At 43.8% G+C, this 24,967-nt stretch overlaps 1 protein-coding gene across 1 annotated transcript in view; it reads left to right on the top strand.

Moving 5' to 3' along the window:
* Positions 1–19,198, top strand: part of MAF (MAF bZIP transcription factor) — a 63,337-nt gene extending 44,139 nt beyond the window's left edge. Inside the window, exon 3 of the mRNA XM_049806365.1 lies at positions 18,101–19,198. The gene's annotated coding sequence lies outside the window, so the exon portion shown is untranslated. The remainder of the gene's footprint in view (positions 1–18,100) is intronic.
* Positions 19,199–24,967: the final 5,769 nt, after the last annotated feature.

Genomic DNA, 24,967 nt, shown 5'->3' with positions numbered 1-24,967 from the left:
TTTTCAACATGCTTCGAGACCGTGAAGAGCAAAAGCCTGCCAATTGACCCCGCCTGTGGCTCTTCCCTTCAGATTTTAATTCCTTCTGCTGCTTGCCTAGGTGAGGAGCAGACAAAAATAGATTGTTAGATGAGGCTGTTGCTTTTAATTATATTCATAATGAGCATCCGCATCCTTAATTCAATAGGGCAGTATAACAGCGGGGAGGGCAGGGTTTTTTAACCTCGTTTCCTAAGGAAAGAGCATCTCACCACACCTGGACCCAGTTCTCTCCTAACAACCTGTGAGTGCCTTGGAAGTGGGTTTGAAAGGAGAATGGCTTCTCAAACATTACAAAGTCCTCAGGAAAATTGAAGTGAGTGCAAGAAAAAGCTCCACGTCGGTGTCAGGGACCAGGTAAGTTCAGTTTTTATCCACGCTGGTGGCAGCCCACGGCCAGTCGCATCCCCTGCCTGCTGGGGAAGAGCAGGATCAGAGGAGTTGGGCATCAGGTTTGCTGCTGGAGCTGGGCTTTGGGACAGGCAGCACGGGGCATAAGCAGAGGCAATCACTTTTCTTGCTCTTTCTGGTAGGAACATAAATTCTGTGACCCTCGTTTTGCACAAATTCTCCCCAGTGTGGTGTCAGTGCAGGTAGCCTCCTCGTTTTGGTGAAATCAGGGCAGAATGAGGAGCTGGCTTGCTTTCTGGGAGCAGGACAAAGCTCAGCTGAAAGTTTGCTGCCTGCTTTTGGACCTGCTGTGTTGCAGGGGACCTTTCCCCCGCTGTGCCCCCAAAAGAGCAGCTCTCCTCCCTGCTCCCCCCCCTCCAGCCGCTCCCACACCTACTGCTCTCAGAGCTGGCAGCGCATTAATAAAAAAATGTAAGTTTTATGGGACAAAGTAAATAAGGCAATTCATATATCATTTCTAAGACACACAGAAAGGAGGCAGAGAAAAATAACCATCCGATATTTTATATGAGGATATTTCCATGAGTCAGCTCATTTTCAGGTTTCTGGGCTTCCAGCTGCAAGCTCTGCTGTGTTGGCTTATCTTCTACTTGAGGCCTGGCATGTGCCAGAAGTAGCTTATAATTGGCTGTGTTTCCCCTTTGTAAACGGTAATAATAGAGCCTTTATCAGCAGAGAATGGCTAAAAATTTGGATGTCTTTAATTTCATCACAACTCATAATTTTTTTTCAGGCCTAGTGTTACACAAATAGATCTCAGAACTCCTTGTCCTGGTTGCAGAGGTGACAGCAGAGGGGAAGATTTTTGTGGGTGGGATATCGAACTGCCCTTCAAATGTTCCCTAAGCAGTGGTCGTAGAGCTGAGTTTATCCTTTAACCCTTATGGCATGGGTTTCATTAACCCCTAGGCTTACGGAAAGTTGCAGTTGTTGCTGCTCAGCTCGGCTGAGAGAGGCCGATACGTTTCTTGTGGCAGCCCCGGGTGTTTATTGCAGGGCAAAAATGCAAGGTATTTTCAATGTATCTTAATTCATTTGAGGTTTTCAATGAACTCACCTCAACCTTCTACACTCCTCCTGAGATTGCTTCCTGTGGATTTCAAAATGACTAAATTTAACTGGGGGGGGGGGGGGGGGGGGGAAGAAGCAGCTCATTCAATATGATTTCTAAAAACAACTATGCAAGCTTTATAGAAAGTGAATTTTAAATTTGTACGTGGTAGAAAAATTTGGTTGATCACAGGCATGGGGAGGATGCTGCAAGATTTATTTGGCCAGTCACAACTTGAATTTTGAATAAATTCTGTCAAGCTGTTAAAAAAAAAAATATATGGAAATACATCACTTGATGCATTCGAATCACAAATATGTTTGAGGGGAACTGCAATCTGCTCATAGATGTCCTGCGAATAGGAAAGATTTCACATGTGTTTAATATATTCTTTTGGGGGAATTAATTGTCCACCAGCACTGACAAGCATGGGGGATGGAGGAGCGGAATGGGAGCGATTTGCAGTTCTTAGTGGGAATTAGTGGCATGACTATATTATAACAATCATAATTAAGCTTCGTACTTGAACAGTGCCTTTCCTTGGGGAACCTCGAGGCACTCTGTCAAACTTCTGGGGAAATCCCAGGGAAATCGGTGATTTCCCTACAGATCTGCAGGAATTCGGTGGCAGAGCTGCGAGCAGACCCCAGGTCTCCAGTCTCCTGGACACCGGCTCTAGCTGGCAGCAGGAGCTGCCTTATTCCTCCATCGCAGCCCGGGCACGGCTGGGGGGCTCTGAGCTTGCCGGTGCCGCGTAGCACGGCCCTGTGGGTGCTGTCGACCACCGTGGGTGCAGGTGGGCGCTGGGAGCGGTGGGGGGGGGTCCCTCGTCCTCGTGTGGGACAGCCTGCGAGGTCTGCGTGGAGCGGGGAGAGCAGGGACGTGGGCTGGGGGCCGTGGGAAGGTGCAGGCAGGGACGGGCAGCACGCAACAGAAGGCTCATTCGGCAGCAGCCTGAGCTGAAATGAGTTCAAAATAACAGTAGGAAAATGCACTTCGTCATTGTATGACCTTAGGGAAGCCTTGGCTCCTCCAGGTCTCAGTTTACCCACCTATGTGGTTAATACGATGGCACTGCAGGAGGACTTGGGGAGATGGATATTTTTTATGGCAAAGAGAATGAAAAATTGGGGAATCTTATCTAGAGATGTGGTGCATTCACCATCATTTGAAGTTTTTCATCAAGGCTGAAGTCCTTACCAGAAAAAATATGTTCTACTTTATCTCAAAAGGTTCGTGCAAGAAATACACAGGGAAATTATTTATTTGTCATGAAGGAGGAACCGATGAGATGATCGCAGGGGTCTGTTCTGTTTAAAAACCCCAGGGTTAAAGATCTGTGCAATTTAATGTTCCTAACATGCTTTGAGATCTTCAGAGGCAAGGTCCCTTTAGACTCAATAGGATGAATTAGCCTCCTTGAGTAAGCTGATTTGAACTTTGTGCGTAAGACAAGGAACATATTACATTATGAGTTTGTTTGTTCCCTTGGCTGATTTCACCAGATTGTACAGCCTGGTGAAAAACCGGACAAATTCACTTGACTCCATAGACAGAGCAGAGCTGACAGTAAGTTTTTCATCTAAGTGCCTGCAGAGGATGACAAAGTGTTTAAAAGACAACTGGACTTATATTATTGAGTACATTTAAAATAAGCAGTAAAACCTTAAACATTGATTTGGTGTTTTACTGGAACCAATAGAGAGATTTAAAAATAGTGGTTACATGCTGAAAAGCACAGCTCCAGTGAAAATCCCCGTATTTGCGCTGAATAAATTCTCTCCCTCCTGGGAGCAAGATGAGTGTGAAAGGGAACAGAGTTATCGGCCTCTGTTGTTAGGTCAAGGCTGTGCGTTTGGCTTGATGATAGGCAAGAGGATGGTTTTGGGGGGGGGGTGAGGGAGCCTGTCGAGAAGCAATGGGTGATGCTCCTCTGGCTGGGAGCACATGGTATTTTGGAGGGAGCTGAGTTGTTGCTGCCGTGCAGAGAAATCCCTCCCCTCTGCCCCGGGAGCAGGGGTCCCGGCGGTGTCATCGCGACGCTGCTGGCATCTCTGCAAGCCTCGGGGCAGAGGACCAAGGGTATCCCACCAGAACTGGGACAGTTGGCAATCCTCGTTCTTGTGCAGACTGTGTGAAATGCACACCATTCCCCAGAGCTTACAGGCACAGTTACAAACGAAGCAAAGATGGCAGGAATGACATTCCCTTGCTAATTATAGTGTGGTCCCATCTGTATATTTGGTGTTATGTCACCAACTCCAGCCTGCTTTTTTCTAGCAGGGAAATACTGCTGTAGGTCAAAGCTCAGCACAAAAGGCTCCAGACCTCTAGTAATGTTATATTTACTTGTTTAACGGGGGCGAAACAGCCACCACTCTATTTTTAAGGGCTATCGGTTGGAAATCTGAGAGCGTGTTGGCTACGGTGCTTTTTGGGTAACTCAGCAGTCCCTATTTAAAAAGCACTCGGGTGTGGATAAACAGAACAGAGTACAGTGGCTGCACATTTCATTGAACCCCGCTGGCTCCATCGGCAACTTGTGCATGGCAGCGAAGCTGTGAGCCCGGATCCATCCCTCCCACGTGAAGAAGGTGGGAGAGCAGCCAGCTCCCTGGCCATCAGTGCTCCTCTCGTCCGCAGACTTTTTGGTGGAGCGGATAGTCTGGGAAGAGTTTGGGCTGTTGGATGTGTGCATCAGCCTCCGGCAATTCCCCCCCCAAAGGTATGAGGACAGAAACCACCCTTCTGGATCACCCCATGGGATGTTTTCATTCAGTCCTCTTGAGGCTCTCATGAGTCCTCCTTGGAGCCCAGGTACAGTCCTGGAGTCCACATCCCTGTTTCTGCTGGTGGAGTTTCCTGGCTCCTGCTTATAAAGTCAAGATACATGGTTGTGATTTAAGACCTTAAATTTGCTCATGTAAGGTGTCGTGAGTCCCTCTGGAGGAGCCCATGGGGTGTTTAGTTCTTGCACATTGTACGTGTGAGCTGTATTGGTGAGCCTTGTGCTAAACCATACAGGCCTGAGATTTTTAATTAGGGTAGAGATGGGAGCCTCCAAATCTCATGTGAGTAGAGCATTCTCATATCTTTTACATTTATTATATAGTCCAATTAGCATATTTCTTACTTTAATATCTGTATTGCCCTGTTCAGTGTTGGAAATCCAAAAGTAAGAGCACTTTGCTATAACTTGAAAGCCATGAAGTGAATATAGACCAGAAAGAGAAGTAAAAACGGGTGTCCCTAATTCACTGTTTTGGCTAAAAACAATGAACAGAACATAGGCAAGACAAGGAAACACCTTAAATAATAACAAGGAAACTGAATTCTGAAAACCATCCACCTTACTGATTGTAACAGAGGTAAAAGGAATTAAAAAAATGAGTTACATAAGGTTTTTAAGCCATCCCAAATGCAGGCTTGTACGAGGAGGCGCAGAAGCACCATGCAAGGATGCATCTCTTGGGATTTGCACCCGGACCTGTCCCCTAAGCTTAAAGCCCCTCTCTGCCTGGTGTGCTGATGCATCGCATGGCTATTCAGTGGAGCTTGTGCAGCAGGAGGGAAAGCAGTTGTCAAATGTCTTTATGGGTGAGGAGCTGAAACATGAAGGCCACAGTGTCTCTTAAAGTCAAGGAGAATTTGTACCAGTAGAAATAGGCTTTGGTTTCTTGTCATGCAGGAAGCCGTTGGTGGAGTAGGAATTTAACAAGTTCACAACTTAACAAGTCCCAGCCTAGTGTCTGGACTACCAGAATAGACTTTTTTCTCAAATACCCCCAAATGCTCAAGGTTTTTGTCAAATTTCTGTCTCTCTGTACCCGGTGTCAGCCTCAGCTTAACAATGAAGGTAGTCCCAGAAAACTTCTCACAAATAAGCAACCTATGCTCCCTGTTATGAAAGCAACCTCCTACTGTCATGTATATTAATTCTGTGCTTGTGGAGCACTGTAGAGGTTAAATCTTCTCTGCCTGGCATGGTAATTTTCATTGCTTTCATTTTTTGGGAACTTTCTCCAAGTTTCTGAAAGGCTTAGCGCAAGCTATGAAGGCTCCACCTCTTTCTTGGCCCTGTAACCCGTGAGCAGTTCAGCTGAGGCTAGGGGATTTGTGTATAATGATTTGGAAAAGTTGTGAGTATAAATAGAAAGGAATTTGAGATGTTTTTCCCCTCCGTAACTCAACACTCAATAGCTTCCCCTTCCACCCTGCACATAAGGTGCTGTACCAAAACCATGGAAAGAATTCGTGGAGCTTCAGATCAAGGAACTTCATGAGCTAGCAGGCTTTTCTCTTGCTTGCTCTTTTCTTTTTTTTTTTTTTTTTTTTTTTTTTTTTTTTAATCTGATAATATCACCTCCTCTGGGGAAGAGCATGGCCAGAGGACCTTACAGGTTTTCACCAGATCCTCTCACCAGAAGCATGTGCCCCAGGGCAGGGCCACTCAGGGGAGCCGTCTGACATCCTCTTATGCACAGCGTGGAAAGGGTAGGAGCCTGGAATAAAAGTTCGGCCTGGGCTTCTTCCTTTCTTTTTCCTCCTTTCTCTTCCCGGGAGCAGTTACCGCTGAGAGCATGTGTTCAACCTGCTCCGAGCTCCAACCTCAGCCTCCCTTCGCCTTCCATGTCTTGCGGGTGTACGAAGGCACGGCGTCAGGTTGCAGCACATCTCGGCCCAAGCTCTGTGACGACGTGCCCGTCAGCCAGGGGTCAAGCCCCAGGATGGGCACCCTGAGCTCAGAGGTTGCTGTCACATCTGGCAGCAGCTCTTGGAGCCGGGGAGACCCTCGCCCAGACGCCTCGGTATCGACAGGCTTGCTTTGAAGTCCCCCTCAGGTGCCTTTGTTCTCCATAGTCGTCTTTGTCTTAATTTCTCCTGTGCTTTAACCCCTGCGCACAAATACAATGTAAACCTTAAAAAGCCTCACTTATTCTAACAGAAATGTCAGCTCTTAACGGTATCGGCGGAAATTCTCCATAGCCCCTGTGATTTCAGCACAGTGGTGGGTCTCAGTTCTGCACTTCACCCCCCAAAGCCTGATTTAAAACCCCTCGTGCAACTCTGCAGTTACACGGGCTCGGGCACAGACGAAGGGTGATCACAGTGTATATTCATGTACGTTCATTGCCAGGGGTTTGATGTACGGTTTCATTTTTTGAGTCTCGACTTCATTTTGCACCATGATATTTGGGGGTGCAGATTTACAAATCAGGCCCCAGCAATATTGTTTAAAGAACCCTCAATGCTTTCGGTAAAAACCTGAGTAAGTATTTGTTATATTTAGAGGCAATTCTGCTTATTGTCTCTTCATACCAGTAAGCTTTTCACTGACCTAGATTTTGCTATTCCATTTTCCATTTGCTGCCCCATGTTACATTTGCATGGAAGCAAAGTCTTTTGTCTTTTAGTGTTCTCTTGCACTTGCTATTTTGTCCACCAGCCAAAATCACACTCGCTGGCCAGCGATGGTGCGAACAGCTTCGCTGGAAATGATCGTATCAAGGATCCTGGCTTCAGACTAGAAATAAAAAGCTATTGTGGGTGACTCCTTAGTCTTAAGAGACCTGGAGGACCAGCCAGCAGTGGAAGAGCATGCAAAGAGGAAAGGTTTACATGTTTTCCAGCAGTAGCAATTTACAGAAAGAAAAGAAATGTGGAGCAGAGTCAGAAACTGGCTTCCTTTCTGTTGCAGGGAGTAGTCCTCTCCCTGGCTGTATATTACAACTATCACTAAAGACACAAAACTACATCACGGTTTTAATTCTGCTCTCAGTTTTAACATGTCATTAAAGAGATACCTGTATTGGCAGGAAGAGTTGTAATGCTTTTGGGGAGTTGTTATTATCATATTACGTGACGATGGTCTTTATTGCAGTAGTGCCTTAGGGCCGAATTTACAAACATTGTGGATGGATTACATGGGTATTATGCTGCGCATAAACATTTTGCTGTGTGTTCGTGTTGAAATCCTGTGAACTGGACAATGTAAACAAATTAACATTATCAGGGAAAACCTGTTTTTTAAGTCAACTTTCTCTGCAGACTCTACTTGGCCACAGGACACTTGCTGTAACTCTCACATCTCCTGCGTCTCTACTGTGTTCAAAAGTGTTTTTACTAGCACGTTAACCAAAACCTCTTCCTTTTTGGAAAAAAAGAAGCAGGCATGTTTAAAAATGCATTTGATCCGACTAGCTAGTGTATTTTTAAACACAACTGTGTTATGTTTAACAGCGTGTTAGCATATGTCAATTAACTTGTTTCCGCAGAGTGCTGACAGAAGTGCCCCCGCCGCCGCCGGCCCTGAGGGGCCCCGGAGCTCAGCCGAGTCAGCAGAAGGGAGCGTGTGCCCACACCTCCGGCCCGCCGAAATTCGGCACCGACTTTTTGTGGGCAGTATTAGGATGCTGGACTTTGCACTGGAGCGGTGGATATGAAGGCATGCCTCCTTCTGCTGGCCGCAGTCTGGGGGTAACCGGTCATAGCGGGGGGACCCACGGGGGCTCATCCGTCAGCACCCCAAACAATGTCTCTTCTGAGCACGTGAGAGCTGAGAGGCTTTCACTGCATGCAACGCTCTTCCAGGCAGAATAATTAAGGCTTTTTCTCGCACTGTCATGAGATCGCACTCCTTCCCTGTGCCAGATATAGACAAGATGGAGGAGAAAAGATGCACGTGCGCGTAGCCTTGAAATCTCCGCCGTGCCCAGCCCAGGTGGTGAGGATGGCTACGCATGGCTGGGGGACTCCGTGTGCCAGAACCATGCAGGCTGCTCACCTCTCTGCTGCTCCACTCCATGGTGGCCAGTGCAGAGGAAACATTTTAATCTGTTGTAGGAAGCAGCAGTGAGCTTTTTGTCTGGGAGGCTGGCACGTGCTGCTGGATAAAGCCCTGGAAGTGTGTGAACTAACCAATCTTTTCCTGGCAGGTCTTTCTTCAGCATCCCGGCCATGAAGTTGCATGTGAAGAGAAGTAAGAGGGGTGGGCAGAGGTGTGGGAAGGGTAAAGAGATGGGCGTGCAAAAGGCAGAAGAGGTGGCTAAGGACCTGCACCCCCGTGCCCTGCCACTGCAGGCTGCGTGGCATCCCCATGTCCCTGCCAGAGCCCACGCGTGGGAGTAGCCCCCGGGCAGACAGACCCACCTCCGGGGAATCTGGGCAATCTTCCTTTTTCATTTCATGATTAGTAAATGCATGAATGATTACCACATGTTCTGGTACAGTGTTAACTGGATCGGTAGAAATACCTAGCATAGGCAGTGTCCAAAAATAGGTCCCTTGTCCTGCCAACGTCTTACACATGTCCTTAACTTTCCTGCCCTGGGAAGGAACTCCTGGCACCCCGCAGGGCAGAAGAGTTTTTCCATTCACTTCAGCGGGTGCGGGATTTCATTCTGCATTATAGACCCATGGATTTTAAAGGGACTGTCCACCGGGCACAGTTGAACTCTTTGCAGGGTTGAAGTGCTTTATATTTTTAGCACTGACACGATGATCATGAGGGAAAAGCATTTGTTTTTCCCCTGCTTGGAGGGCACGGTCAGACACGCCACTCTGCTAGAGCTGCTCAGGGTCAAGTTGTTACTGGCCCTGGACCATTTCTTTCAGGTGCTGCACCTTCCTGCCACACAGCTTGGCTGCTGTAATTGGTGTTGTGAAGCTGACCCAAGCCAGCCGAAACACGTTTTTGGAAGTGGGGTTTTATAAATAGACCGTGTGGACAAAGGGTGTCTGCTCTGGAGTGGTTATGGGGCTGGGGAGAGGAGCTTGGGGCAGGGGAGGGAACTCAACAGCTCCCCGTGAACCAGCACAACCCTCTTTGTAAAAGAGCAACCGCGGTGCCGGCGGAGCCTGCGGTGAGCCCTCGGCGAAGGGAAGGACGGAGAGGCCACGACCTGGGGTGTGGGCGCACGGCTATTTTCTCCCTGTGAGACTGGCTCACAGACCTTTGCTCATGCAAACCCTGACGGATCCCATCTAAATGAGTAGTTGGAAATGATGTGCTCCCTCCCCGGTTTGGGCTGGGGCTGAATTTTACCTACTGGGTTCGGAGAGTAGGTTTTGCTACTGAGCGTAATTAAGAACATCAGAACCTGGCACTGTGGGACCTAGCCCATCCCTGGTAGTCAGGGTGATTGACGTTGGATCCTTTGATTTCTCCAGAGGCGTCATAATATTTTAAACTTATTATTAATTACAAGTGTATTAATCTCTGAATAGTATTAACAGTATTTCAAAATATTATAATTTCATAATATCCGACCCACTGGGAAAAAAAAGTAGTTCTGGATGAACTGAACAGCTTTATAGACAGTGTGCTTTATAACCAGATGGATTTTCCCTAGTTAGTTCCATTTCTATCTAATATTGGCTGAAGATTAAAGATACTGAATCAATGGCTGTAAAAGCTCACATTAAAAATTTGCAGTAAATGAGAAGAGGAAAATTTCATTAGAGGCATAAATTGTAGCAACTGGAATGCGTGCAACTTATTTTTAGTATTCTACTGACAGTCACCCTTGAAAGTCTTTTTTTTTTTTTTTTAAAATGTTTTCTTTTCGCAGATAAAAAAAAAGGAAGAAAATGACCTCTAATATTTTGAAATATAGAACTAATTACAGTAGGGAGTGATCCTGATCCCACTGAAGTCAACTGCAGCATTCTTTATGACATTGCAGGATAGTGCCTCTATTAAGAAATAATAAGGAAATGAGATACTTTAAAGAGAGGGGTTTAAAATGAACTGGCTCTGTTGGCCTCTTTTGTAAAAATACCTTAGAGCCACTTTTATCAAGTCAAAAGGTTCATTGAAAAGAGAGAAATTAAAAGATGCCGCTCGTGGAGCCTGGCAAAACATGAAGTTCGCAATAAATATCTCTCCAATCCAATTATAACATTCAAATCAAGGAGAAAAAAAAAAAAAAAAAGATGAAATATAATGAAAGCTTTCTTTCTACTGAGAAAGTCTACTTGGAGGTGTCCAGACCTAAGGGAATTTCCAAGTCAGCATTATAGTGGGGAAAAAATGTAATGTAAATGAGAGTGAAATAATCAAATTTTTCTGGTGGAAATAAGTGCAGTTGTTTGATGTAATTTTGACACACAGCATAATTTCAACATCAACACTGAAGTTTAAAGGATCAGTGTGTCTTCATGAGATTTCTGGACAGAAAAGCCATTCAACGGGAAAATCTAAATCAGACTTTGGTATGCACATCGGGCCCCTTTATGACAGAAAGCCCTGTATTACATTAGTTGCAAATAGAAAAATAGAGATGACCCTTCTTCAGTAATTTCTAGGCACCCTTTCCACTTGAAAATCCAGTATGATTACGGCATATAAATCACAAGAAATGCGATGTGTGAATGTTTTCATGCTCACAAAATCAAACTTTGTTTTATGCCTCTAACACCAGCTCAGCCATTTAAAGATGCACACCGTTTTCGACAGTGAGTTGCACTGGGCTCATGTCACCATGTTTATTGGAGATGTAATTTTTAATATCACAGGGATATATTCCAAACAATTAAAACAATTAAAGCAGGGCATGTCTTCAGCATTTTACTCAATCTTTTAGCCTGTATGAAATATATTTGTAATTTTGGGTTCATTTCCAAATGGAGACAGATTCACACACCCTCACAGCCAAACTCAGCACAAGAACCAACAATTAAATGAAGCCTGAGATCCAGTCCAAAGGAGGCATATACTCGATTTAATTTTTAAATAGCCTAATTAATAGTTTCAGTTAAAGCAAAGAAGTGAAAATGGGTCAAACTATGTAAACATTGGTTAGAAAAACACACTGTCCAGCCAAAGCATTGTAGAAGTGCTTTTAAGAAGAATGGTCTTTAAATTTAATTTAAACATGGTTTTCTAACTTAGGTAAAAGCCCAGTTCAGACAAGGCCCAAGCCACTTCTTATGCCACAAAGAATTACCGAGGTATGCTGAGAGTTTATTTAGTCTTTGCTTGTTCCGAGGCTGTGTTTCACTCTGCAGTCATCGTTTTCTCCTTGCTGTCAGCCTGCTGCTACCTCTCGGCAGCTCGGAATTCACCGAGAGCCTTGGTGTGTTTTGAAGCTGAGTTTAATTGCCAATGGGACCTGTACGAATGCTACAAAACATAGTTCACAAATATTTACTGGAATTTTGAAATGAATTGGGGTAGGCTCTGCTATTGCACTCTTAGTGTTTGCTTTCTGTAAACATTCAGGTTCAAGTTCTTATTGACATGGCTGTGATGGATGGGATCCCTTACATAAGTCTCAAGGCCAGGGGGGCACTTTTGTGCCAGAGCAACTGGGCAGTAGAAGCAATACCACGTGCCTTATCTGACCAGTCATCGCTAACTGGCAGTCCTCAAATCATGGGAAGATACAATTACTGATTTGCTGGTGGTTCCTGAATTCCAGAAGGACAAAACTATAAAATTCAGAAAATTTCTCTCTCTGTTCCAGACAGTGTCTGTATACAGAGAAAGGGACGGTCTTTACTCAGAAAACATTTTTTACAAAATCTTTCTTTGGCTCTTAAGTTTCAGCTTAAATGAAACAAGGGTTAAATCATTTGAAAGTGGTTAAGAATGATGTTTGTAAGAATCCTTTTATTTATTACGCAGTAGCATTTACGTGACGCTTTCTCTGTATAAGTTTGTAGTTTGAAGTTTCTGGTCCAGTGAGGGCAGTGAGTTCTTTGCAGATTTGCTGATTTACAGTTAACTTCCAGGATCTTAACTTTGTGGTTAGAACAACTGAAAAGTTTCCATTTGTTTGGGTTTTTGTTTGCTTTGATCTGATTAAGTTAATAAAAAAGAGAAAGGAGGAAGTACGAAGAAAATTTATAGGTGATAAATACCAAGACTGACTCAGGTTTGACATTGCGGTGCATTGCTTTAGGAAGCTGTCCCTGGCATCCCCTTCATCAGCACCTCTTACTGGTATGATAAACTTTGGGAGTTTAAGCCTAAACTTTGGCCAAGTTGTAGCACGTGAAAATGTTCCCCAAATTCTCCTGTTGCACCTCAATGGGTGCACAGCAAGTCAAGCAGCATAGGTTGGCAGTGTCTGAAGGTATCACTGCTCTTTGCCAGCCGTCACCTTGGGAGTGTGAAGTCAGGTTTTGGGGAGGAAATCCGCTGTTGTGGCTTTTTGTGGAGTTCATGTCTGGCAACTGAGACTGATAGTTGTTTCGGCCTTCCTGGTCTGAACACCTTTGCTTCCATTGTAAAGGATAAAATATTCTGTACAGTTGAATGAAAACCAGATGGCTTTTCTCATCACCTGCAGAACATCTGCAGAAGTAGGGAAACTTATCAAAGATCTTCATAACTAAGAACATTTTTTACTGATAATGTTCAAAATGCAAAACCACAACGGAAGACAACATCCTTTTCATGGGAAACAAACACGCAAACATTTTGGGTTGAAGAACAGCCCAGATGACCTGGCCTTCTCCAGCTTGTCTGTAAAGTTAAACATGTCAAAGGGCTCTCTGCTAGGCAAAGGGAAGATGTAGGAGAGGATTTTATAAATGGCAGTTGGGCAATTAATGTTAACCATCAATATCAGAATAGCTTAGATTGCATGATTAACTAGTAAGAGTTTTGAGCTGGCTGGTAATTTTAGATTAAATAGCCAGGCAGTCAGTGACTTGAATATTGATGAATATCCTGTGTTTTATTAATATGCATTCTCTATAAATTAGAGGCTTAGTACACAAAGAAGAAACCTAATGCTCTTGCTATTTTTCATTGCCACAGGTAGAGTTGAATAATTCATAGCAATTAATTTATTTCACTGATTTAGCCTTTTGGGGGGGGGGGGGGGTGGGGAAGTTGAGCACAAGTAATCTGCAGGTAATTTTTTTCACATTTATTTATTATAAATAACTCACGAAACACATTTGAAGACTAATTCTTAGTTGTGGAGAATTTTTTGTAGTCTGAAATTGGAGAAATTGGGAGGAATATGGGCAGAACTGCAAGCAACCCACCAGTCATTATACGAACCCAAATGAATTTTAAATTGCAAAAAAGAACGGCTAATTGCAAATACAACCCAGTTAAGATCAGACTCATGTTGAACTGTATTGATTGGTGCAATACCGGTTACATTGCCTGTTTCTGCTCCTCATTTAATTGATTGTAATTCTTTAGGACCAAGATTTTCTTACAAATTTTTTTATGTATGCAGAATTTGCTATCTGTATTTAGTCCCTAATGCATTTAAAATGGAATAGGTGAAATGCTGCCCCTTTTGAAACCAAGGGGAGTTTTACCCTTGACTTTGGAAGATCCAGGATTCCACCTACTGATGGAAACATTCTTGAAAATCCTTTTTGTGCAAATAGAGCAATAACACGTCCAACACAAATGACATTTTGTATTTGTACAAAGCTTCAGAGTATCCAAATATAGATTTTTAAATTTTTTTTTTAGGTAGGGGGAGATGGTGCAGCTTTAAGGACTAGACAAAGTGTTGCAGCACGAAGATCATTTGCCAATCCTGCAGCTCAGGGTGGTTGCAGCCCCGTTTCAGTGTCACGCAGTCATATCCAGAGCAGGTAATATCCAGAAACACGTGAGGAGGAGGAAGCTGTATCATTACTGCCTCTCCCTTTTGCTGGTTCTTACAACACACTGCATAGCAGTGAGAGTTGCATAGCACGCAATAAATCATTGCCTCATTATGCTCCTTCTGTAGGTTTGTTTAGGGCACCTACTCTAGTACCAGCTCCAGAGAATTATTTGTTCTTCCCAGGAATTCCTCTCAGATACGGACTTCTGTTTTGATTTGCAGAGGAAAAAAAAAAATCTCTATGTCTTATTTCTGAAATAATTTCTTAGTTTACACAACAATTTACATTACAGAACTGCCTAGGAAAATAATTCCAGCAATGACTGGAGATGATTTTAATTTGTAGGTGGATGATTTTTTCAAGAGGAGGCAAGAGGTTAAAGAAGGTTTTTGGTGTTTTTGTGACTTGTCAACATGAAGTATTAGCAAATGAAACACAGAGTGTTCCTCCCCTCCTTTCCTCCTTCCTCCCTTCTTGCCTGCCTTCCTTTTTTCTTTCCTTCTTCCCTTCTTTCTTTCTTGTGTTCACAGAAGCTGCTGATCCCTTACCTAACCAGATTATGTTGGATTGTTCCCAGTTGTAAAAGAAGCCTAAGTACCTCATTAAAAAATATTGTGAGGTCCTCATTCACTTTTTCCGTATGTTTTTAGGCAGCCCTAGCCCACAGCTGGTGCAGGAGGGCACCGGTCTGACTGATAGAATAAGTATGTTTGACACTTGGTTTTGATTTAAGCAGACAAATCCTCTTAAGAAAAAGTGTTCATTAGTTGGCCTAATTTACTAATGAGGAGCGGTATTCAGCCTTGCTGATTTTGATAAAACAGTATTTATTTAGCATTGCACCAGGCAAATGCTGGAATAACCTACATTGTACCTGCAATGAATTTGAACGGCTGGAGCCGAGACTTTAGAGAGTAGGTGGGTACACTGCAACACGGCTGGGTTTTGCTGCAGTGTGACAACGTGATCTAGGATCTGATCCAGGCTCCTTGGAAATCAATGGAAATTCTACCCTTGAATTTACTGGGCTTTGGATCCTGCTCCAGTTGTGCCAGAATGGTAATGAAATGACTCCAATTTGGGAGAAGAATTTTCTGGCTTAACAGATTCAGCATTTTGTATTGATAGGTTTGTTTATACAAGGGGTCCTGACTTCAAGTTTGAACGGTTTTCACACATGCCTTGCTCTGATCCTCCCTCCTAGTCACAGTTCCTTGAAATGCAATAAATTTCTGTTTTGTGACCACTAACAGGCATCCCAGCTGAACAATGAAATTTTGTAGATGATTATGATGTGAGACTCAATATCATTGTAAGCTTGCTCAAAATGTGACCTGCCTTCACAAAAAAGCTCCCCGAGCCTTTCAGCAAAACTGGATGTCTTCAAAGCAATAATGAAACACAAAACTAAGTCAGCCTTGTGTAATCTGGAGTTTCATTATACATACTTCTGCATCATTGTCTCTCAGAGTCCCGGATACAATTCTTTTTTGATCCTAAACTCTTAAAAAGAATTTAGGAATAGAAGATGTGCTGAGGTCAGGACCAGAAAAGACTTTTCCCAACACCCACTGCAACCTGAGTCCCCCATAAACATTTAGTACTCAGCGAGAATTGTACCCAACTTTTCTTGATGGAAGTACAGTGGTGACCTTCTCGATTGATTAAAGATGTGACATTGATTGACTTTGAAGGGATCCACATCCACCCTTCTTCTGCCAAAAAGGCAGTGGCTGCAACGTGAAGCCTCAAGAGTGGGGCATTGCTCTTCCAAGTACATGGAAGACATCCAAGGGTAACGGGATAATGCAGATAATGGGATAGGGTTTCTCCCCTCCTCTTCCTCAAATACCATATAGCTAGATTTTAGCTCCCCAGACTCAGGCCTTAGGAGATTTTTCTCTGATAGCTATTTAAAAGATGAAGTAGCTAAGGAAGTGAGCTCTTTTTATAGGTTATGTAGGATGTTTGGTGGTTGAGAATGTCAAAAAGGACTGGTAATGTTGACTCTGCAGGGACCTTGAATGGTGATGGGGGGATGATGCTGTGAGGACCGGCGTGAACAGCGCAGTGGAGGGGACGGTGTGGTGCGGGAAAGGGTTTTACTCCTCTGGCAAATCCACCCCTGATGATTTTACACGCTGTCACTTTGGGGTGTCTAGTTTGAGAGATGGTAAAATGGCCCAATTTTCCAAGGTATGCAGTATCTTAGCAATATCTGGTCTCTTTAAGGCACCTTGAGTTGGCACTGAGAAATATTGGCCTCCAAAATTACCACCTTTGAAAATCTAGGCCACTGAACCTGATATGAACTATCAGAAACCAGAGACAAGGGAGCATTTATGTTGGAGAATGCGTAGTGGCTTGAAAACTACAAATCAAAATAATTCACCCTTTTATGTGTAAATCTCCTTCTCTTTGATACACGAATTGAAAAGCTGTCTGGTTTCCTTGTAGTTTCCATAAGCAAGCAGCGTGCGACTGTACCCTCTAGAATGCTATTTAAGCGTTATTTAAAGTGCAGACCTGTTAAGGTCAAGCAAGCTCATCTGTATGCTAAAACTGAACCCACCAAACCTTACACCTAAAACCAGCAAGCAAGGAGGTCTCGAGTTCCGCAGTTCCCTCCTGACAAGGGTACGGCATGACAAATGGCGAAGCACCAAAAGATCAAAGTACTTTTTCAGGGATAACAATAAAATCAGAGACAGAAAGACACCAAGTCCTGGTGCAGGTGTCTGCTGTTCCAAAGCAGTCTTTCTCAGATACGACACCGTCAGCCCATTGCAAGGGGATGCGGGTAGGAGCTGCAAACTGGCAGTAATAGCATCAGTAAATTTAGATCCCGTGTGGTGCATTTCTGAGCTGGTAGAAAGACTGAAGTGTCACTGCAAGAAGCCCAAGTGGAAAGGATTACTGTAACTCACTGAATTTACCATGAGCATATTGAAAAGAAACTTTTCAATGCAGACATGAAAAAACAGTGTGATGTGTTTTGCTCATATTCCAGAGTTGCTTTCCTCTCTCTGAGCGCCTTAATCCAGATCCTGTTGAAGTCAATAGCTGTCTTGCCTTTCAGAAGGATTATGCCCCTAAATAGCTACTTTAGGAAGTGTACTCTGCTTGGTGATAACACAAAGCAGAGGGTGGATGATTAACACCAATTAGGATTATTTACGAGAACCTAGAAAACAATAGGTCCATAAATCATTGTCTTATCAATTGTAGTTCCTCCCAAGTAATTTAGTCATCATTGGGCAAACTGCGTTTCACTGTTCCTTAAGTAAAGATCTGACTGATGTTAGCTGCAGTTTGTGGAAATGTTGAAGGTACAATATGACCTTGTAAAATAGGAGAGTGTTACAAAACACTTCTGGTGGTTTTCAACATTTTTTTGTGTTCTAAATCCCCTACAGTTTTCCCCCAGGTATATTTAGTGAATTTAAGGCGACTGACAGCAGCCTTGCTTCTCTTGGGTTACACTGCAGCTCTGTCTACACTAGTGTCTCAGTTTGGAGCCTGGGGTGGTTTTGCAGTAATCCCCTGGTTGTCTCCATTTGCTGGGCACTAGTCCAGCTGCAGAGCAGCTTTGGTGCCCACAGATTCCTTCCAGAGGAGACCCAGTGGGGACCTCTCTCCAAAAGCAAGCCAGGGCTTGGTGGGACATGCGGCTCTGATCCAAGTTGTCAGCCACACCACCACAAAGTCCTTCAGGGTGTATATAACCCTCCTTCGCAAGAGGAAGGCTGTCAAACTGCCCAGAGCTTCCATGCCAGCCTGGAGTGGAGCTTGTGCTATAGAGAGGGTCAAATGCTTTACGTGACACCCTTTTTGCCGGTGACTGGCAGCTCTTGTGACTGCTGCTCCTCTTTCTTCCACCAAGACTTCTCCTGGTTCGTTACCCTTTCTGTTTATTAACTGCCCCATCTTCTGTAGCTGTTCCTCCTTGCTGCTGTCCTTTTTTCTTCTACTTTTATCACTTTTTGTGATCCCTTTTCCAATTTCCAACCTTAGTCTCCCAGAAGACCTGGAGTGGTGACGCCTGGATGCAGAGGAGATCACACTGCTTATAAATCTGCACCATGAAGAGGCCAAAAGTTTCTTCGGCAGCAGGAGGTAAGCCAGGACTGCTGGTGGGTGTAAGGAACAGAGAGCAATGCCACATGCATTCGAGAAGATGAAGGCGGCGTTCTTGAGGATGGAGACTTTGGGGCAGTGTCATGGTCCTGTACAGAAAGCTTGAAGAGATCTTCAGGTGGGAACACACCACCCAGCCAGCTGCTTGTTTGGTTTAGTCCATGGACCTCTGGGTTTTTCACACCAGAGACTGGAAACTCTTGATTTACCCTAAGTTTCCTCTTTGTGGACTTCTGATGTGATAGGAATGGCATAAAAAAATTCAATATATCTGCTTTGCCATAACTTTTTCAGCGTGCTAACTTTCCCAGGACTACTTTCTGCTCAAATTACTGGAACTTAATTACATGAGGCTTAATTTCAGTTGCTTGGCCAGCTTTAAAAACATATATTCAAATTTGAACCACAAGGGCAGAATTTTGGGAGCCTCTTTGTCCTCTCACTTTGTGTTAGTTTAAATGAAGAAACTGTGCCTGTGAATCTCTGCTTTATTACACCTGTTCCAAGTTAGTCTCACTTCTGGAAAGACTTCCCAGACTCTCAGCAGTTTAAGGGAGAGTACAAACTACCCCTTATGTTATAGTTTATGTTTTTTGAACCTGTGCAAACAATAGATATTTGTCTTCTGCTTATGCATTTTCTTGTAAATAAAATGTATTGAGACCAGAGATGGAGTTACACTGACTTTACACCAGATAAGAATTTGTGTTGACATTTTACATAGAAGTGTTGTATTATCTGTACGTTTCTCAAGTAGGTCTTGCAACGTTTCATTGCAACAAAAAAAGGAGGGGAGGGAGAACCAAAGGAGTGGCATGGAGGAGAGAGAAGGTGGAAGGTCACAAATGGGGTATGGTGGAGTTGGAGGATAGCACTGGCTATAAATGCATTATCTAAGAATTCCCATGGTTAGGACTTATTATCTTTCTGACCTCACCATTTCATTATAATCTGCTGCTTAGGTGATAAGTAATAAATGGCCTTCAAATTTTATTGCATTTTCTCACTTTCTTTAGAAGATTTTGCATCAGTTTGTTCGCCTCCATAAGATCTTATTTCTGTTAAGGCATGAAGATTTTATGTTTCTGCCGGGGTTAACTTGGTCTTCTGGTATATCAGTGTTGTTATTTAGCTAGCAAGTGTCCCACAGCAATTCATCAAGTAACACTTCCATCTATCACATCGCGATGATCAAGCATACATTGCAGCTGATGTGCAAATGCTGATGTATATCTGGAGTTGGGCACCCACCTCCAACTCAGCAGATAAAAAACCCTCCAAAGAGCCAACAAAAGAGGGCTTTTTTTTAAACACCCCAACCCACTAGTGGATTACCCTTAATGTGTTGGCAGCATACCGCTTCCTTCTGCTGCAGGAATGCTGGCCTGGCTCTGCAGCCCTGTTGGGGTTGTTTGGGTTTTTTTTGTGTTACAGCATGCAGAAGAAATAAAGTGCAAGACTGATTTGTAATAGTTCACGGCACTTTTTTCCTCTGCAGCCCAGGATCACCTTATTTACCTCCAAAGAGGCAAGGGTAATGAGCAGCACCTCTCTTTGGGGAGTGATCTTGCCCTCACCAGCGTGGCTGTGCAGGAGAGGGCTCCTTGCAGGGGCTGGCCGTTGTTTCTAGGAGCTCACCGACATATCTTCAAGGGCTGGGGGTTCAGCTTCTTCTGCGTGAGAGAGAAGAGGAAATGACCTTCGCCCAGCTGAGCAGGGAACAACAGGAAACCCTCACGGTCCGAAGCTCCTGCCATTTCCCACTCCCCGGAATCCGGCACTCAGGGACCGTTTTGACGAACTGTCGGGGTTTTTGTCAGGATTTAGCTGCTGCAAATATATTAGCAAAGTATGTTGATGATTCATGGCGAAATGGTGTGCGCTGATTTAAGTGATGGACTAGTCATTCGGTAATGGATTTGAGAATTCCCAATCAGATTGTACTTAGTTTTATCAAGCAGGAAGCTGGCAGGCTGTGTTTTAATCAACTGATAGCATCGCTTGGCAATTGGCATCCAGCTAGTGAACAGAGTATTTCTCAAAGACCAGCTTGCTAAGTTGCAAACAGCAACATCCACTCAGATCTTTCGGGTTTCCCTCCTATTTGTTCTGTTTAGCCTGTTTCTTTCCCAAATGAAACTTTCAGCTGGAAGTGCAGAAAGATGCAGAACATCAGATGCTCTGCTGCTCTTTCACTGGTGTTGGAGGGGCAATGGATGAGGCAGCCGACATTTGCTCCATCCTCCAGGAAGCTATGTTGAAACAACCTCCTGGATATAGCACAAAATCCCAGAACCATGCAAATTCAAGGATTTGACGTTGGCACAAGTTGCTTAAGTGTGGTAAATCTATAACATGGGACCAGATCAGGTGAGACATGGCCTTTTCCCCTTTGAGTCAGGATATTTCATGACCCGTTATCTACTTCAAAGATGTACCCTGTGTTCTGACCTGTGCCAATAGACATCAAGAATGGTTTCCTTTCCCCATAAAACTTGCCAGCCTCTTCGTTACTTCTGGGGAAGACCAGCTCCCGTTGAGCATCTTCACGGCGCAAACCCTCAGGTGCCATAGCTACCTTAAATAATTTCCTACTCAGGATTTTTGTTCCATCACAATTATTGAGCTGTGCAGCCATCTACACACGTGTAGCTGTACTCAAGCACAGAGTCAAACCTGGGGAGCTCGTTTGTTGTGCCTAGCTCCTGTATAGTAGTTACTGTGCTTAGCAACCCACCTCCAATATAAATATATCTGCTACTCTGAAGAGCAGGCTTGGAAAAGCACCAGAAGGGATCACTCCCCCATAAGGATTTTTTCCAACATTGCAGAGCTGTTAGGACTTTCAGAGAGAAATTCTTCTCCCAGTTAAGCTTCCCATCCAGAGAGGTCAATATTTCACCCCAAGCTGACGAAGCTCTGGTGCAACTTGTTGCGATGGGTCATGAACCCCCATTTAAGAACGGGTTCTGTCTGAACTGTTCATGAGCCATGCAGGCATGGAGGGAGACGGAGAGCAGCCATCCGTGCAGCTGGCTGTAGGGAGCCATCCATGATGTCTTTGCACGGGGGTCCCATGGCACCGTGTCGGGGAATGGCTCACTGGGCTGCTAGACGAACTGGATAATTCTGTAGGTTTCAAATTGGTCAAACGTTTGAGGCCCTCAGAAGAAGCTGATGATTGAAAGGATGTAAAATAATCATGCTCTCAAAAAGTAATAAAAATGAAAGTGAGGTATAAGGAACAGAGAGGAGTGATTCATCGGGAAATTGTACTCTCAAAATTGGCTTGCAAATCCTGTGTGAGGGAGGAGGAGGTGTATGTAAGCATGTAAGGGCCAGATCCTGGTTTGTCCAGATGAGTTGAAGATACGATGATTAACAATCAACCCTGTAATTTAAAGGAAAATTTTAACTTCCATCTTAGATATTGTCTGCTGACCATTACATGAAAATCAGAGAAAGTGAAAAAGATCCCTGTCTCCAGTGTCACGTCCACCTGAGCACTTCAACAGACAATGCCACCTGCTGCAAGAACTGAAGTTAAGGTTTCCAATGCCAGAACCACAAAAAGGACATGTGAAAGCAAAGCTGAAAAAAGCCTTCTGTCTTCTCTCCCTGAACTGGAGAGCACACGATTTCCACAGGGTCATTTTCTGTGTAAACATTCCTGTTTGTATGTTTTACAGATTAAGATAAAAAGATATCTTGCAAACATATTCAATAAGTCAATTTTAAAGCAAGTTAATTAATGTATCTAAGCTTTATCACAGAGCACAAGTAAGTGGGAAAAATCCCCCAGTCAGATGTGAAGTCTATCTTGACTTTCTCATTCTTTGGGTTCATTTATTACAAAGTTTGCTCACTTTTATAAAAACCCTGCTGATGGAATCATCTAATTTCTGAGAGCATCTCCAGGGACAGGAGGCCACATTACAATATCTCACATGATATGTCATTCAGGCAGTATCTCCCAAATCATAAAACCTGTGGAAGGGGAATGGCACTTGAATAGCAGATTCCTCCTCCTTTTCCTTTTTCTGAGCACTTTTTTTCCCAGCCCAGTGTACTCTTCCTCATGCTATCTCCATTCTGTAGAGAAACAGGCAGTGATGTACAGCTCTTCTTGCTCTACCTGACTGCCTCATCCTCTCTCACACTACCTTATATAGAGATTGGGATTTTCCCTTCTGTCTCAGCTTTCATTTATTTCACCTCATTGTCCATGTTTTGTGCCTATAGGTTCTACTATGTGAACTAATGAACTGGAGCAAAGAACTGATCCTGCTGAAAAAATATCTGAAAAAAGCCCAAGTTTCAGATCGATAATTTCCCTGATCTGAATCACTGCATTTCTGTCCAAAAATGCACTAACACAAGGTCAGGGTAGGTACAAAGAGACGGGACCTCTCCAGTCATGAGCCTGTTGCACTACCTTCTCAATTTTCTTCAGCAGTTTCAGGGATTTTGGTAGAGACCTCATGAGGAGTTATACGGTCTTAAAACATTTCATTGATCCATTCATGTCCACACAGTCAGACAGAGCTTCAATTTTTAAGATTCCTTCCCTATTATCATAGAAACTTGCTAATTACCATAGAAGCTTGCTAGCAACTTGCTTGAGACAGCAGTTTCAACGTAGCAAAGCACTTGCAGCTTGTGTAAATCTCAACATGCAAATCTATGGGGCCCTCTGAGTGAAAATAGGTTTTCTAGGAGATGATCCTGTTGCTCTAGGTATTATTTTAACATTCAAATCTAAGGCCGAGACCTCAATCCCGGCTCATCCAGTTGACCACAAAGACCATAATCAATTTTATTTTGTATGCTAAATCCATTCCAGATTACCACTCCCACTGCATAATTCTTCATGTAGGAATTGTGCGCCAAGCTATCTGGTCTGATTAAGACCAGGTTATTGTGCCTACTAGTGCACTCACAGTTTTGCAACAGGAAAATAATCCTGGCCTTTTTAAACACTGAGGAGAGCAGAAAAAAGGACAACATCAGGACTAAACCAGCCCTGACAATTTCTCATTTCCATTTATTCAGAAAAAAAATCATAATTGAGACTTAAAAAAGAAAGTAAGAAAAGCCCTCCATGACTTTAAGTGTAAAATCCATTTTAGTAGCAGGAAGCTGTTATATGGTTAGAGCAGTTATTTTTATTGTCTGTCTGGGTATAGTTTTTAACTGCAGGCACAGAATAAATCAATAGTGTCATAAAGCTACTCTCACCCTCTGCCCTTTCTAAAGGGACATTGTTCAGTGTCTGCGCTGGATGTGACACAGACTACTGCTTTGATGCGCAGAATTACGCCTTGACTAATATGCTAAGGGAGAGCTCTGAGTGTGACACACACTTACCTATATCTCTCTGCCCATACCAGCTCAGAGTCACCAGATTAAAAGCAAAATAATACACAAATACACACACAAAAATGCACGGAAGTTCATCAGAAGAGACGGGGGGCTATTCTGGTTATTCTCTTGCAGATGATATTTTCAATGAATTTGTCCATTCATAAATCTTCTCAGGTGACATATTTCCAAGACTATCCAAGAAGAGAAAGTGTGCAGTGATTCGTAGGATAGTCCCCACAACTTAAACCTGACTGTAATCTGCTCCTTAATACAGTGAGGAAGGACGTAGCAGGATCAGACTGTAGGAAGCTGAAGCTAGAGAAAATTGCCCTGGAAGTGTGCCTTTTTAATAGCAAGAGTAGTTAACGGCTGGAACAGTTGGCTTAGGAATGTGGCGGATTTAGCATTACTTTCAGTCTCTAAATCAAGTATGAGTGTCTTTCTAAAGATATGCAATAGCTTCAGCAGAAGTTATGGCTTTGATGCTGAAACGAGTGGGTGAAGTTCTTCAGCTGTGTTACATAGGAAACAAAACCAGATGATTATGATGGTCCTTTTCAGCCGTACTAATCCATTAAATCCTGGTTTGGGGCCTTTCACACGTTGGGGTTTAAAGCAGCCTCTTAGGTTTTCCGGATGGTTTCTGCAGGCAATACACGTTCCAGAGCTGGGTCTGACAAAATCCCTCTAAATGGGTGTCCGGAATTTACACATTTTATAATTTATATATAAATCACACCCTCTGAATGCAGTTCCAGATCCATTTCCCTGTGCAGCTGAGTTCACTTTGTCCATTCTGTGCAGCGGGGATTTTCCTTTGCAAAGCAGATGATACACATCCGAGCTGAAACACACACCACGTGCTGCTGGATACCTCGAGAACAGTCACTCCTAACATGGAGCACGGAGAAGTAAACCTTTATGGATCAAATTCTTAAGAGATTTATTGTCAGCAGTGCACGTTGTCGAGTTAATTCTTCGCTCCTCTCCTTACTTGTGCATTGCAACTTCCCCGGGTTGGCACTTCTGACAAAGGCATGAAAACTGTACTTGTGCTGCAAGTGGGAGGTGGAGACAGAGAAAATCTGTGCTCTGTCTGTAGGACTCTGTGCTGAGACAGCTCTATTTTCACATCTAGTCACAAGCCGATCAGTATTACCTCGGTATTTGTTTTGAGGACGGCTCTCAAGAAATGGAATTGGAGTTTGGATTCGGTAAGATTAACGAAAGCAACCCAAAAAATAATGGAAGCGGTTTCTGAAGGTAGCACCATTCATGTGTAGCTTAGTGCTCGGCAGGCAGAGAGACCGCAGGAGTTTGCATGCTCCTTGGTGAGCGTGGAAGTATTTGACTGTGAATAACATTCATCTGGGTAACGTA

Source organism: Accipiter gentilis, chromosome 7 (genome assembly GCF_929443795.1).
Source record: "Accipiter gentilis chromosome 7, bAccGen1.1, whole genome shotgun sequence".
Classification (NCBI taxonomy): domain Eukaryota; kingdom Metazoa; phylum Chordata; class Aves; order Accipitriformes; family Accipitridae; genus Astur; species Astur gentilis.
Note: the sequence above shows the minus strand (reverse complement) of the source record. Positions and strands in the feature narration are given on the sequence as shown.